Source organism: Hylobates moloch, unplaced genomic scaffold, assembly GCF_009828535.3.
Source record: "Hylobates moloch isolate HMO894 unplaced genomic scaffold, HMol_V3 SCAFFOLD_8, whole genome shotgun sequence".
Classification (NCBI taxonomy): domain Eukaryota; kingdom Metazoa; phylum Chordata; class Mammalia; order Primates; family Hylobatidae; genus Hylobates; species Hylobates moloch.
Window position 1 is genome coordinate 22,250,194 of NW_026652283.1, and position 15,272 is coordinate 22,265,465.

Here is a 15,272-nt window from a genome sequence, read left to right on the forward strand (position 1 = left end):
CTTAAATCATAATAACAAAAATGGTTGAAAAAGATGAAAAAACATTTATCGGGCAAATATTAACCAAAAAAGTAAACAAGTCTAAAGTACGTATATTAGAATTAGACAAAACAGACTTTAATACACAAAGCATAATTGCAGATACAGAGCTTCTATTATAAGTTATAACTTAAGAATTATTATATCTTTCTGTTAATTCAAACTTTAGTGTTATAGAAATAATATAAAGTTATTACTGCTTCAGCACTTTTCAAAAGAATCCAAATATGCATAACAAAGGCAAAAATTATAATTGTATATTTTAATGTATTTTAAAACATTTATATGAATATGAAATAGTTTATAATGAACTAACACTAAAGTTTCAATTAACAGGAAGACATAATAATTCTTGTTATATCCATCCAATAAAATAGCCTCACAATTTATGATGAAAAATTTAGAGAACTACAAGGAGAAATTAGCAATCCTCCATTATAATGAAACATTTTAGCACAACTTTCTTAATTACTGATAGCTCAAGAAAAAAAAAATTTTAGGTGATATAGGCAATTTCTACAACATAATCAGCAAGCTTACTCAAATGGATATATGTAGAATTCTGCATCCAATAATTACAGAATACAAATCCGTTTCAAAACCCACAGAACATTTATAAAAATTGTTCACACACTAAGCCACAAAGCAAGATTGAACAGATTTCAGAGATTTAGTGCTGTACAAAAATATGATAGTATTTAGTTTTAGATTAAAAGGGAAATCTTCATATTTTAAAATGAACCAAAATGAACAATTTCATTTTCTGAATAAGTAGTTTTGCCTTTAACTTTAGGTTTATGAGGTATATTTTAGAAGAGGCTGAAACATTTACTTGTGAATTGAGTCTAAGTTTCCATTAAAAATACAATCTGATTATTGAAATATGATCCTTTGTTTCTAAATATGCTTTACCATTGACAAGTGGGATCATTAAAATTGCTGTTTGTTCTAATTAATGTGTGGGTGGTTGGCAGGAATTAGAGGTTATTTAATATCATCTAGTGGTTAGCAATTCAAAACCTGTACAGTTTGAAGATTGCACTATTGGGAAAAACAATCAAGAATAAATTTAAAGCCACTATGTTTTTTTTAAAAAAAATTAACATCACACACAAAGCTTTTAAATTCTCAACATACATCTTAAGCTCTTTGTATAATAACTTCTTCATTGAAATAACAAAGAAAATAATTAAAAACATTACGTTTGAAAAAATACATACATGTATAAAATGTTTTTCAAAAATCGAAAATAAAACTTAGCAATGAAATTGATATTAGCAGGAAATAAGATGAAAGCTGACTCCATCTTGTAAAATAAAGAAAAAGCTACTTAAGTAGTTGAATATAATTTTGATAAAACCAACCTCTCTAATGTTTTCAGTTCCCATTTGTTACCTGACTTCTTGAGCACTTTTGAAAGGAATGCAAATATGTATAATAAAGGCAAAAATTATTGCATATTTTAATGTATATTAAAACCACATTTACATCAACACAAAATAGTTCATAATGACTAGCCTTTTTACAATTATTGTGATAGCATTTACACAAATTTATAAAGGGAGTAAGATCTCCAATGTGATATGCAAGTAATTAATGTGATAAGCAAGTAACTAAGCCCTAATGATGGTGTAAATCTGAGTGTTAAACATATTTCTAAATACAGAAGAAGGAGATACATAATAGAGATTTCTTAGCTTTTTAGTTATTCTGCTTGGGTCTGATTGTCCACACTGCCAGTGGGATTATTCTTCAGTACATTCCATTTTATATTTTTTAAAAAATGAAACAGAATGTATCAGAATTTCAAAAAGAAAACTTTGGTGAAAACTTCGGTTCATGTCCTTGAATTAATGCTATCTCATAGTTCATAACTGATCTGGAAAAATGTCAGTGTATCACTCATTCTTACTGGATCATTCATCTTTTAAAACTACTGTTTTTCATTTATTAATCTAAAACATGATTAATATTGCATACATAGATACTACTCCTAAGGTCACGTGTGGTTCTCAATACCACACATGAATTTAGCAAGAACTGATCCTCATCACAGGAAACTTTAGTCTATAAATGGTTCACCTGGAAAGATTTAACCAGAGAAAAAATTGAGCAGCAATAGAAAGCATATTTCAAAATGTGAGGAAATAATAGTATTTTTATTTTATTAGCAAATAGTGTTTACTTGACATTTTGTATGCATCTGCTGACAGTTTTCTTATTAAATCATCCTCTGCACTAACCCTAACACCCCATTGGTTGATAAAATCTTCTCACCACCTAATTTTGAGTAGAATCGAAAAAATAAAGAAAGAAAAAGTTTTCAGACAAGCCCATAGAGTTAAAAATATTGAAGTTAACAAAGGAAGTTAGAAAGGATGAGACTGGGGATGGGAGAAAGGGGAAGGAGAGATGTCGAGAGACACAAATACACGATTGAGACCACAAGTAGGGTAGAGAAGGGAAAAACCTAAAGATAATGCATTTTAGCATCTTCCTAATTTCAGTATCACATTAAATATACAATAAAGATTTCCAGGTTTATCTCTTTTAACTAGAAATGTGCTCTACTCTTAGTTCCATTTCTAAGCCACTATAGGTATTAAACAGCAATTTACATGTGATTTGCATATTTTTTTGTACTTGTGGTTTTGGTAAGTCTTCCAAACCTAATGACGGTTCCTTTGGCCAGCAACATAAATGCTATAATCACACAATTATTGTGCTGGGAACAGTTTAATTCAGCATTTTGTTCTCAACCACAGAACAATTTCTCAACAATTTTGGTTAACCAGACTAGCTAGCTGCCTGGAGAGAAAGAGAAATATTCACAAGATCTATTGTCTTACATAAAGGCAGCTACTAGATCTGCTGGAACTTCCTAGATTGCTTTGCTCACTTCTCTTTAGGATCGCTCACATATCTGTCCTACAAAAAAATGACAAACTACAGGTTTTCCTTTAAGGACTTGCTATTTGTTCAGTTCTTTTAATCACACATTCGCATACTTTTTAAAGAACATGAGGTTTTGGTGCGTCTGGAAATATAGGCCTATAGAATAATGTACTTTAAAAACATTTAATAAAGGATCCTGATACAAAGAACTGCAAATTCAAAAGTGTAAGTTCAAAACTCTTCCTTACAGCTATCCTGTAGTGCTTAAAGTGATGGTAAAGGCTTCCCAACTGCGGGTGATCTCATCTGTCATTTAAATTACATGACTTCCTAACTGTGAAACTGGCTTAATGTCAACCTTCATTCTATATTTTTAATTTTGAAAAAAGAAATGAAAGCATTTAACATAAGCGTGGCTGCTAAATGTTCTTTTTGTATTGTTATTTTAATATTAATTTATCAGAATGGAAAAGTATGGGCTGTGCATATTGCTATAAAAATACTTAGAGATGCAGTATCAAATAATTTATGTACTTGTGTAAAATGTATATTGAAATTATCATTTTCCTTGACTATTTCTCATACTAAAGACAACCATTAACTTAGCACCATGTCACACTTCATAGGTCTTGAAGCTACTCAAACAAAGTTGTCTATAGTGAACTGAACCAGTGAGTAGTCAAAGGTTGTAGTGACAGAAAATAGGCAACCCTAAAAGAAAGCCTTCTTTTCTCTCCTGCTGTTTTTTATTCTACTCCCTTTCTTTGCTTTCTTCTCTCTGTTTCTTCTTTCTATTCTCCTGCTTTAACTTTAGAGGACAGAGAAAAGGGTAGAGAAATTATAATCTCATGGTTAGAGAAATCCTAAGTATAGTAAACAGTAAAGTTCTGGTTTTTCCACGTAAAGATACTCTCTGAAAACCAGAAAAGAGCTCAACATAAAGATAACCCCTTAAATCAATAGGTGAAGACAAAATAGGACCTGAGAATTCTGGCAACTTAAAATTTTAATTGTGTGTCTCTATACATTTGAATAAGCAAGTAAAAATAATGTAGTGAAATATGTTATCCAAAGGTTCTAAATGCCTAGATTATTCACTTCTTAAAGTATGTTAGTCTAGTAAGAAGGTTACATGGATTGTTTTCTCATAGTTTTTCTAGCTCTAAAAATCCTTTTTGTCTCCCCCAAAAATCTAATACAGAACCCTAATTATGAAAGCTTAGCATGGGAAGCTCAGGTCATCCACAATGACCTGGTTCTCCCTCTCAATACCATGATCCCATCCCAGCAGCCCCCTGGAGGAACTCCATGGACCCCATGAGGTATTATCGAAATAATTTGAAACTACTGATTTACCATGTGACTTCATTATAATCATTCAATACCAACATCTGATATAGTTGATAAAATAGGAGATATTGTGTCTAATTAACACAATCAAGTATTCACTTATTATGGTCTTATATAGACTATCAGTTGCAGTAATGCACGAGCCTATTCCAACTTAGAGTCTTCACGTCTTCGAAATAAAAATTTAATAAAACACAACAATCTTCCACACAACAGGCAGAGAATTCATTTCCCTTTAAGCATGAAATTCATTTACCATATTGTATAAGTCCCTGGTATAATTTCTAATTCTTTAATCCAGGTAATGAAGTGAGCTATAATTAGAGAGCAAACATTTGTAGAACAGAGCAGTCTATAAAAAGAGAATGCTGAAATAGTATCAGGTTCTTTTGAATGAATATAACTCAACTTACTGCAAAATTTATGCTAAAGAATGAGCCAGATATTAAATTCAGAATGAAAAAAAATTGTCTATATCCTTGCCACTTCCTGGTTAATTTGGCTGAGGGCCAATTTTCCAATGTTATGACCATCCTGTAGCCCCAGTAAGTGTTTTATTTATTTATTTTTGTATTGCATAAAAATATCAGCTTAAGAAGGGAAATGTGAAGTGGATGACATATTTTAGAACAGCTTCTCCCAGAATACAAAAATATTCCCCAACTAAAAACTGAAACAAATAGTAGAACTACCAAGCAATGCCAATTGGCGACTCTCTAATGCCATTCAAACTTCACAAATACTGGGCTCTCAAACTGATTTTAATTATTCAAAAGAAAACTAGGAAATGGTTCAAATATCAATTGCTTTCACAGAAATACAAATTCTCTTTTAAGAAAAGCATATGACATATCCTTTCTATATCCTACTACATTGCAGTAATTACCTGTTCAGTTGTTTCTGAACAGGGCCATAGCAAAAAAGGAAATTCTCATTAGCAATCATCAAGACTATGCCTCTTGAAAGTTATTATTGATATAGGATGTAAAATATGTGAAAATAGACATACTTACCATTGAAAACTGGAGGAGACAACGACAGTAAATAAAACATGCTTCACTGTGTCCAGGTACTTTTCCATTAGAACAAATTCCAGGGATAATTTAAAAAAGGTTTCTATTGACAGGCAGTCTTTATTTAAGAAAAACAGCCTCTGGTGTGGTGTAGTGTCAAGTTATACATGGATTATTGTAAACTCAGTTTGCTACTAAAGATTTGTTTTACTATTTGGCATAGGGTTTATGCTAAGAGATTCTGTATATTTTGTACTGAGATTCAATGATACAGCATTATGCCATCTAAATGGTTTCCTACATATGATAAATATGCACTAGTCAAAATAATACCACTTAACATCAAAAAAATTGTATGGGCCTACATGTGTTGTCACTAAGGAACAAAACTTGTATTTTCAAGGCAGAATTTTGTGAACATAAAGCAAGATAATTTATGATTAAAATTACTGGAGCTCCTGAAATGCATGCTGATGTCCAATCTTTGGAAGTTTGTGTATATATACAGGCATGAAAGCATATATATAAATATATGTGTATATGGTATCATATAGTATGATACACACAATATTATACTAAATAAAGAAACGACAGCACTGCGTTTTTTAAAAAGCACTTTTCGGATAAGTTGATCCTAAAAGAAAACAATGTTCTCAATGACTTAATAAACCCTACAGCACTTTCAATAAGCAGGGGACTCATAGAATTTTAAATATATCTAAACCTTTAAATAATAAATCTGAACCTGTATTTTCAGTATCTGGTTTTCAACATGAGTCATTCATTGAGAAATCATGGGTCCTATGGTTGGCTGATGGTAGCACTCTAAATTAGTAGCTACACAATAGAGAGCTTATATGATTGCAATGGTCCATATCCAGTAAAACTACCTAAGCACACTGAATAATGAGCTCAATCTATAATAATTGAAAAAGAACCATTTACAGCTGCATAACATATGACCATCTCTACAATGGCTACAACGAAGCACTGGGGACTGTTTTCTCTGAATCAGTGTGTTATTGGGTAGTGGCAGTTCACTTTTTTTTTTTTCATTTTAACAAAAAGGTTTTGTTTGGTGTTTCAATCAGCCTGCCACTGATCACCTTTCACATATTAGCCTCTCCTCTAGAACACTCTAGACGATAGTATTGGTTCCATCTGTGCTTCCCATTAAATCCTGATAATCCTTTAAGAAACAGCTGGACCTTTGGGTCCCAAACACAAACTCTTTCGGTAGATCTATTTGGCTACAATTATGCTGATGCTGTACTTACATCTTATTCGCAAATGCCTTTTATATGGTCCCTCGGGGCTGTGAAATAGTATGGCCTGACATCACCAATTCAACAATACAATGATATAGTTCTCATCTCAATTATAATGTGATATTTAGTCACCTCTAATACCGAGCTGCACTTAGAAAATTAGTTTTTAGACATATGACAACATTAATGACAAGTTTCCAACTACACTGTATTATTAAATAATCAGGAAGTAACATCTTCAGTTAATCAAATGGTTCTGATACACTCTCAGTATTGGAAACACTGAAATTTTACGTTTTACTCAAGCAATTACAGTGAGCAGTGAGAATAGTAACTTGTTCTTCCAGTGTAAAATAATTTCATTAGATTCACCTGACTACATAGCAATAATAAAAATTAACGGCAAAATAGGAATGGTTGTAAAGTTACATGAGTGGTCTAACCAGTATCTGTAACTACTGGTTTCCTATGCCTCACTTACATTCTATACCTCTCTCTATCCCTTATTTATTTTCCAATAGTTTAGCAAATTATCAGAGGTCCTTTGCTAAATACTGCCCAAGTAATTGCTATGAATTGGGCCTCAATTTTGCCATTTTTGTAGGAATCATTCTATCATTAACTAGAAAAATGGATCTTAATATGCCCACAGTAATGTAAATATCACATATATGTACTAGACCTCGAGATTTATGAGGTCAGGAATTCTTTCTTGTGTGCAGTATTACCTTTTCCATTTCAAAAAGTATCTCAAAGTGTAGGCGTGTTCAATCAATGTCTGCTGAATGAACCACCAAATAGATGAGAGTATATCCTTCCTAAAAAAAGATCAGGAATTTTTGTACAACTTTTCCCATCAATTCCAATTATTTCACAAGCATCTCTTTCAGAAAATTATTATCTGACATAAATCCCCAAGCTAGTGTAAGCTCATTTTTTTTGTTTTACCTTCCATGTATACTGAAATAGCTCTTTCATATATCTAATGGTCACTACTAAGTCAATATCAATTTTTTTAGGCCATTTAGAGCTAATCTGTTTAGCCCTTCTTAATGCTTAAGTCGTCTTTGCTTTCTCCTCCCCAACCATTTGGCTACAGCATTATCCTACGGGTACAGTTAAATTCTTACAGAGGAGTTACTTTCTGATATCCAAATTGTATATTCTTAATTACATTTTTTTGTTGTTGTTGTTGCATATGCTGTCAAAACCAACTTTTTAAAAGCTTGGCAAACGCAATAGCTGCCTGCTGCCGAGCTTTTAATCTGTGACTCAGGGCTGCTGCTTCTGTCCTCATTCATAGCCCAATATTCAAATACTGCTTATTTACTTTTTCCCCTGTACATGCACTGTCATATACTACTTTTATTATTGACTATACTTCTTCAATTTACTTAAGTCATTGTTAATTCTAATTAATCTCTGGAGTTCTGATCACATCTTCTCATCTATTTTTATGCTTTTATTGTCAGATAAAAATTAGTGCATTCGCTGTCTTGTCATTCCAGCTGTAAGTCTTTTTCCTAACTCCCAATAATACATGCCATATACATCACCTCATCTGCTGTTTGAGCTTTCTCATGATAAGAAGATGAGGAAAATGTAGAAAAATAAAAAGACATTGTTAAGGAAAGATACAAGGAGAAAGAAACATGAGAGAAGAGAATAAGGAACGAAGGATTTGGAAGTACGTCCTAGAGTCCGGTAAATAAATAAATTCTCATAGTGAGAGATATGTTTAATTCAGAAAAAATACATTTAAGACGCATTGCTGGCACTGAGGCTACCTGGAGGAAATACTTTTTCAGATTCGCATATATACATCCAATTTCTTGTTGATATTGTTTATTTCACAATGACTTCACACTCAACATGAATAAAACTGAGCCCTTTTTCATATGGAATCTGCTTCCAATGCATATAATCACTATCTCAAGTTGGGTCAGTCACTTCATCAATAGAGTAATTTCACTAACTCCTATTCAACATTCAGTTCAGGCCTCACTTTCTCCAGCAAGTGGTCCCTGAGTCCTTATTTATGCCCCTTGTCTCTTCCCAATTGGGAGGGGGAAGTATATTGGCATTATTTCATTCATCACATTAAATTACAATTAAAAGATCTGGTTACAAGACAGGTCATATCACAGAATATAGAATAAGCTCATCTTTAGCTATATGCCAGAATTGGCCATAAGTGGCAGTGAAATTCTATTCCCTCACTTTTCCATGTAACACATACAAAGACACATTCATTTATTCACACAGTAGTACAACCAATGATTTATTTTGTGGACTCTTACATGCCAGACACTGTTAGACACAGATTACAAAGACTTGGTCTAATCAATTAACAAGTTGATAAATATTTATTGAACAAATCTTCTACTCTTCATGCCTAATTATTTCCAAGGTTGTAAAGGGAAACGAGTATCCTCTTTATCTTTTCCTCTCACTATTCATAAAATTTGTAACTGTTTTTCACTTAGCCACCAGGTGTATCTAAAATGCAAATCTATCTTAAAACTTCTCAGCAACATCCTACCCAGAGTATGTAGCACTGATTTCTCAACCTGTTGAATGGCCTTGACCTAACTCCCTCCGACCTTATTTCCTGCCTGGCCACTTTTGTGCCTTTCTAACAACTGAAGATTCACATTTTCTTACACACACCAGCTTGCCAGGATCTCAATGGCTTTCTCATTTTAGTCACTGTACCTGCAATTTACTTTTTCCCACTTAACTAGCTCACTCCACTCATCTTTTAACATTCAGCTCTGGTTGACTTGTTGCAGTAAGCCCTCCTTAGCTCCTGAATCCTGATTCTTGTCTTACTCCCTGACTTTCCAGACTGGGAAAGGAGCACACCTTCACCCTGAATTACAATTACTCATTTTCTCAGTCTTCAAGCTGGACTATCTTGAGGGCAGAGCTCTCACAATAGAGAGTTGGTGAAAGGTTTTAAGCATGGTAGAGGCTCTTCTTTCTATAAAGACCAAAATTGGAAGCAGTGAGAAGGGAAATTTGGAGAGGCAGCCAGGCCAAAGGCAAGGAGGCCAGATAGAAGGGTACTGAAATGACTATGTGAGGGAGAATAGGGGCATGAAACAAGGCAGCAGCAATGAGTGCCACAAGATTCCTAAATTATTTCCTATGTCACACAATTTTTTCTGTCTTGTTTAGATTATCACAATTCTAGTCTTTAAATTGATATGCAGAATATATGTATTTTTCTTGAAACCTCAACTAGCTTTAGTTAAGACTATGTTAATTCATAGAATAAATTAGAAGTTAGTCTCTCTTTTCCTACTATCTGGAAGAGTATGTGATCAGAACAATCTATTCTTCGAATATCTAGTACAACTGATCTTTAGAAACTAAAATTTCCTGGACCTAGTGTTTCTTTGTGGGAAGATTTTAAACCACTAAGTCAATTTATTTAATGATTATAAGACTATTAAGGCTTCCACTTTTCTAATTGAACAGTTTCTATGAATTTAATTTTTTCCTAATTTGTCTACTTATTTTTTTAAATTAGTAGCAAAAGGTATTTTCAGTTCTATCATATTTTATATGTTTTGCTATAGCTGAATTTACGTCTTCTTTTTCTTTGTATTTGTGTGTCTTTATTAGTGGTAAATCTCACAAAAGATCTATTTTATATAAGTCTGTTCAAATAAAAAAAATATCCTTTGGCTCCAATAAGCCTGTGTACTATATATTTGCTTCTTAGTTCATTAATTCCTCTAGTGCTTATTATACCTTCTTCCTAGTTTTTTGTTGTTGTTGTCGTTCATCTCATCTATTATTATTTCCTCAATTTCTTGAGTGGACAGTGACTCTTTAATTTGCTTTATTTACTGAGATATAAGAATTTGATATTAATAGAAAGTACTATTTCAGCAATATACCAAAATTTTACACATTAGTTCTTAGTAAGAAGTTCTAAGAACTCTCAAGTTTCCTTTTATAAATTTCCTGCCTCCCAAAACTCTTGCTTTGTCTACTGATCATTTAAAAATGATTTATGGCTGGGCGTGGTGGCTTACGCCTGTAATCTCAGCACCTTGGGAGGCTGAGACAGGCGGATTACCTGAGGTCAGGAGTTCGAGACCAGCATGGCAACACAGTGAGACCCCATCTCTACTAAAAATTAAAAAAAAATTAGCCTGGCATGGCAGCGGGCACTTGTAATCCCAGCTACTCGGGAGACTGAAGCAGGAGAATCACTTGAACCCAGGAGGTGGAGGTTGCATTGAGCTGAGATTGCACCACTGCACTTCAGCCTGGGCGACAGAGTAAGACTACGCCTTAGAAAAAAAAAAAAAAAGATTTATATTTTCCAAATATAAATATGAATATTTTGATTAACTACTAAGTTAATTACATTATTTGCAGTAAGCACTGTATAGTATCACGTTCTACAACAGTTCCTGAGACATGGTTGATGACCTAAAATATAACCAGTATTTTAAAATTATATTGTGTATGTGTGTGTGAAAAGAATATTTAGCTTCTAAATACTTATCTTCTAAATACTCAATGCAGGGTTAGGTAGAACTTTTCACCATTCTTTTCAAATATTCTGTATTTTTAATAACCTTGTACCTACTTGACCTTACAATTGAGAGGGACACGGTAAATGTTTCCACAACAGTGGCAGTTTCACAATTTCTCCCTGTAGTTCTGTCACTTTCTCTCTGAGGTTCTCTCAAGCTGACATCGTATCATCTGAGGATATTTTATTGTATTCTAGTTTAGAACGGTAATATCTTCCTGGTAAATTAAATAGTTTATCATTACACAGAAGCCCTATTTATCCCTAGTAATGCATTTTGGCTTAAAGTCTATTTTTTTCAGATATCAATATAACTCCTTGGCTTTGTTTAGATTGGTATTTGACTATTATATCTTTTTGCCATTCTTTGATCTTCGAGCTTTCTATTTCCTTGTGCTTCCTTATATTTTATATTTCCCTCAACAATAGCATACAGTTGTATTTTATTATTATTATTATTATTATTGAGACAGAGTCTCACTGTGTTGCCCAGGCTGGAGTGCAGTGGCATGATCTCAGCTCACTGCAGTCTCTACCTCCTGAGTTCAAGCAATTTTCGTGCCTCAGCCTCTCAAGTAGGTGGGATTACAAGTGTGTGCTACCATACCTGGCTAATTTACGGATCTGTAGTAGAGATGGGGTTTCACCATGTTGGTCAGGCTGGTCTTGAACTCCTTACCTCAAGTGATCCACCTGCCTCAGCCTCCCAAAGTGCTGGGATTACAGGGGTGAGCCACTGTGCCCAGCCCTGGTTTTGTTTTTAATTAAATTTGATAAAACTGTTTCAAGCTATAAATAGTTACGTCAAGTACTTACATATTTTGAACTTGTTTCTACCCACTTACTTTGTGTTATTCATTTTCCCAGATATTTAAAATGCTTTTTTCTTACTCTGTCTTGATATTTATTATCATTATTATGAAGTTTTGGAGTTGCCGTGTTTCGTTTTCTCTCCTGCCAGTGCTTTAGAGCTTTTGTTTTAGCAGTTACCCTTGATGATTTAACATAAAGTTAGCTTAAAAAATCTGAATAGCTTATATTACTCCCCACCAAATAAAAGAACATGTTACTTCTGTTCTAATCATTTATTCTTGCCTTATATAGTTTTTATTCTCTTTTATTTTCAATCATACAATTGTAAACTACGATTATTTTTCACAGACTTAGAATTATTAAAATGTTTTCAATTTCTTTGCTTTCCATTCAAACTTCAACCTCTACGTTCCTTTTCCTTCTTCTGAAGTATATCTTTTAGATAATTATTTAAGTAAAGATATCTCTAAACTTGTTATTTTGGCAGTAAACTAGCTATTTTAGCCTTTACAAAAATATACTGCTTTGCTCTGAAAGATAAATTCACTGTGGTATGCAATTTTAGGCTAATAGTTACTTTTTCTTATTTTACAGAGTTTTGCTCCCATGATTACGTTTGAGATGTCTATTTTTAGTCTACCTGTGAGATTTTATAAATGATTTGCATTTAATGACTGTTTTTAAGATCACGTCCTTTGGTGTTCTGCATCTTCAAACAACGTGTCTATGAATGAATTTCTTTTTATGTATACTCCTTGATAATACTTTGCTTCACATACCTAGACTCATGTCTTTTATCAATTACGGAACAGTCTCAGCTACTTCCTCTTTAAATATTAACTCATTTATTGTCTCTATTCTTGCATTCTAGGGCTCCAATTATATATACGTTAGAACTTGTCTATCTATCTTCTGCTTCTTTTAACCTCATTTTCATATTTCTCATCTGTGTCGCTCTGCAATCTAGTGAATTTCTTCACATTTCTCATCTAGTTGATGAATTCTCTCTTTACCTGTGTCTAATCAGGGGCTTAACCCATTAATCAAAATAAAATTTTCTGGAGTCAGCTTTACAGAGGTATAATTTACATATAATAAATAACATTGTAATTTATGTGAAAAATGCAGAAAACCACCAAAACCACAATCACAACAGAATAATTCTATCACCACAAGCACCTTGTACTCCTTCTGAAGTAATTCCCTTCTACTTATTCCACAACAATGAATAAGCTTTTTATCACTATAGTTTTGCATTTTATAAAGGCAAATGGAAAAATATCATACGTAATATTTTTTCTGTGGCTTATTTCACTTTGTATAATGCTTTTGAGATGCACTCATACCAGGCACAGTGGCTCATGCCTGTAATCCCAGCACTTTGGGAGGCCAAGGCAGAAAGATCACCTGAGCTCAGGAGTTTCAAACCAGGCTGGGCAACATGGTGAAACCCTGTCACTACAAAAAATTTTAAAAATTAGCTGGGCATGGTGGTGCATACCTGTAGTCCTAGCTACTTGCAAGGCTGAGGTAGGAGAATCACCAGAGCCTGGGAAGTCGAGGCTGCAGTGAGCCATGACTGTGTCACTCTACTCCAGCTTGGGTGACAAGGGAAACCTTGTCTCAAAAAAAAAAAAATCAATTGAACATACATTTGTGTGTGTATATTTCTGAACTCTGCTCTGTTCCACTGATCTGTACGTTTGTCATTATGCCAAAACCACACTGTACTGATTAGCATAGCTTGAAATAAGCCAAAATCAGAAAGTGTAAATTCTCCAACTTGCTAATCATTTTCAAAAATGCTTTGAAATTCCACAAAAATTTTGGAATTGGCTTCTCAATTACAAACTACACTGATGAATAAAAATTTTAAGAGTATGAGCAACCTCATGAGGAATATGTTCAATTCAATATTAAACAGGAGGATAGTTCTAAGTTCTGTGTAGAAATCCTTTATTAAGTTGAGAAAAGTTTCTAGTCCTAGTTTTCTGAAATGATTTTATCTTAAATAAGTATTGAGTTTTGTCAAATGCTTTTTCTGCTTCTATTAGGATTATTCTATTGATAATATATTTGTAGTAGAAAATTATTTTATTAATGTAGTCAATTAGCTATACTTATTTTTGGATGATACAGCAACCATGCATACACAGTAAAAATATGACATATTCATAATATATTATCCTTCTTATATATTGCCGGACTTAGTTTGCTAACATTGTAAAAAATTTTGCACCTATCTTTGTGAAGCATACTGGCCTATAAATTTCCTTCCTTGACATATCTTCATGTGGTTTTGGGAAGTATTCATTCTTCTTCTACATTCTGAAAGTTTGTATAAAATTGGCATTATTTTTTTTCTTAAATATTTTTACAATTCACCAATGAAACCATCTGGGCCCGGAATCTTATTGTGGTATGATTTTTAACTGAAAATTGTATTTCTTTAGTAGTGTAGAGGTATGCAGGGCATGCATTTCTTCTTGAGTGAGCTTTGGTAGTCTGCCTGTCAGAGGATTATCTGTTACATATAAGTTGCCAAATTTATGGGTATAAAGTTTTTCATAACAGCCCCTTGTTTTATGGTCTGTAAAATCTTCAGTGATGTCCTTTTTCTCATTCCTGCAATTTCAAATTTGTGTCTACTCTGTTTTATTTCCTGAATTGTCTAGCTAGAGTTTTATCGATTTCCTTAATACCAAAGAAAAAACTTTTGAATACACTTTTTTCTTATTTTACATTCCTATTTTTACTACTCTTAATTTTTACCTTTGGGTTTAACCTTCTAGGCTGGTCTCTTTCTAGTTTTTTAAGGTGAAAGCTTAAGTAATTAATTTTAAACCTTTCCACTTTTCTAATATATACACTTAATGCTATACATTCCCTTCTAAATACTGCTTTAGCTCCGTATCACAAATTTGGAATATGTTATGTTGTCATTTTCATTCAGTTCAAAATATTTTCTCATTTTCCTTATGGCTTCTTCTTTGACCTATGAGTTATTTTAGAGGTATTTTATTTAGTTTCCAAATAAACTGAAATTTTCCAGATATTGTTTGCTCACTAATTTTTTATTTAATTCCATTTTGATCACAAAACATGGTTTAAATTATTTCAGTCCTTTAAAATGTATTAAGACCTTTAATGGCCCAGAGTGTAATCTGCTTGCTAAATATTCTGTGTGCACTTTAAAAGAATTATTCTTCTGTTGTTGGGTTCTATAAATGTAAATAAGGTCAGAGTAATGAATAGTGTCATTCAATTCTTAGTAATTTTCTAACTTCTTGTTCAATCAATAATTGAGAGAGGATTATTGAAATATCCAACTGTAATTGT

At 32.9% G+C, this 15,272-nt stretch overlaps 1 protein-coding gene across 2 annotated transcripts in view; it reads right to left on the reverse strand.

Annotated features, from left to right (window-relative positions):
- The window catches only part of SOX5 (SRY-box transcription factor 5), a 415,087-nt gene that overhangs the window by 148,389 nt on the left and 251,426 nt on the right, over positions 1-15,272 (reverse strand). The gene's annotated exons all lie outside the window — the stretch shown is intronic.